Source organism: Gorilla gorilla, chromosome 13, assembly GCF_029281585.2.
Source record: "Gorilla gorilla gorilla isolate KB3781 chromosome 13, NHGRI_mGorGor1-v2.1_pri, whole genome shotgun sequence".
NCBI lineage: Eukaryota > Metazoa > Chordata > Mammalia > Primates > Hominidae > Gorilla > Gorilla gorilla.
In genome coordinates this window covers 28,319,607-28,321,065 of record NC_073237.2, presented here as the reverse complement: position 1 = coordinate 28,321,065, position 1,459 = coordinate 28,319,607, and the positions used below count along the sequence as shown (strand labels likewise).

General features: G+C 50.7%; 1 long non-coding RNA gene across 1 annotated transcript; it reads right to left on the bottom strand.

The window, feature by feature from the left end:
* LOC109028320 (uncharacterized) lies at positions 1-1,121 on the bottom strand. The gene is made up of 2 exons (XR_002007332.4): positions 857-1,121; positions 1-402 (listed from the first exon to the last, which is right to left on the bottom strand). It is a non-coding gene; the product is annotated as an uncharacterized lncRNA (long non-coding RNA).
* Positions 1,122-1,459: the final 338 nt, after the last annotated feature.

The window sequence follows — 1,459 nt, the reverse complement described above, 5'->3', positions numbered from 1 at the left end:
CCATGGGTGCTAGGTGGTTTTATTGGAAGCACTGCAGTCTGGGAGTTCGGAAGCTATGCTTTCACCACGTTCACCCTTTCACTCACATTCACACTCATGTTGACACTCCAGGCCTGGCTGGGTCAGGTCTGGTGCCGAGGAACTAGAGGCCTGGTCTTCCCTTCTGGTCCTTGGTTCCTCAGGCCAGGGCTGTCTCTGGCACTCTCATGGGCTAACTGCTGTGGCTCTTGCTCTGGGAAAGGAAGGAGAGGAAGGGCCATGGGCTGTAATCTTAGACGGGGCTCAGAGGGGGCAGACAGGACTGGGGAGGGCCAGGCTTTCCTTGGCAGAGGTCTTCCGCAGTCTCCAGTTTGTGCAATCCATCCAGGGCTGGTCTAGAGGCTGCCTTTCAGTGTGGTGAATCTGGAGTCAGAGAGAATGGAGCCGTAGAACTCATCTTCCCGAAAGGCCCTGGTGTGAGGGGCAGATGCTGGGGACCAGATCTGGGAACCTGTTTTAGGGGCTTCCTTGTGGGAGGGATTGGGCAAGGAGAAGTGAAGGAAGTAACATGGTGAATGGAGACCTGGATGATGGAGGAAGTGATTGGGAGGGGAGGAGACTGGACATTCTCCACCCCGACTCATAGGACAAAGTGCCCTGCAGCCATCCCTGAAGAGGAGGTAGCAGAAGGCACCAAAAATGTTCCCAGGAATTGGGTGTTGATTTGCTAAGAGGCAGAGTCCCCAGAGTTGTTGGTATCACCCAGAGCTAGGGAGTGAGTATTAGCTTTAGGGCTCAAGATGGGAAGGCCATAGCCCTGACTGGAACTTGGGATATCTGTGTCCAGAGCTTTAGTGTTGCTCTCTACTCCACCCACATGCACTGTTCTCTTCTTCCTCTGAGAAGTCCAGGTTAGAGAGACAGAGCCTATAAAGAGAAGAGCAGCCAGAGGCTCCAGGACCCATCCAGGCACTGATACATACAGAAACAGCTGGGGTACAGGCACATCTACATCACACAGGTGCACACAAAGGGCATAGGCATACCCACACCACACAGGCACACACATAGACTGCAAAGGAATACACACAATGCACAGGTATACCCATGTCACACAGGACGTAAAGTCATCACAAGGGCACACCCATTTGGCATATGTACAGTCTCAGGTGCATATCAGTCTCAGGACCTGGATGTTGACATTGTGAAAGGAGAATAAATCTCAGAACCCCCAAATCATTAAACCAAGGGGAAAGTCAAGCTGGGAATTGTGTCAGGCAAACCTGCCTCTTGTTTTATTCCTAAAAGAGATAGCTACAAAGAAAAAGCTACATACCTCCCTCACAATTTGTCCACAGGGAAATTCCTTATGGGCCTCAAGATCTTTACCTTAAAACAGTTGTGTTGAATTTCACCCTGGCAATGTAAACTGATAGCTTATCTTCACAGGTGCAGGACAATAGACAGAACTCAAAGTCAT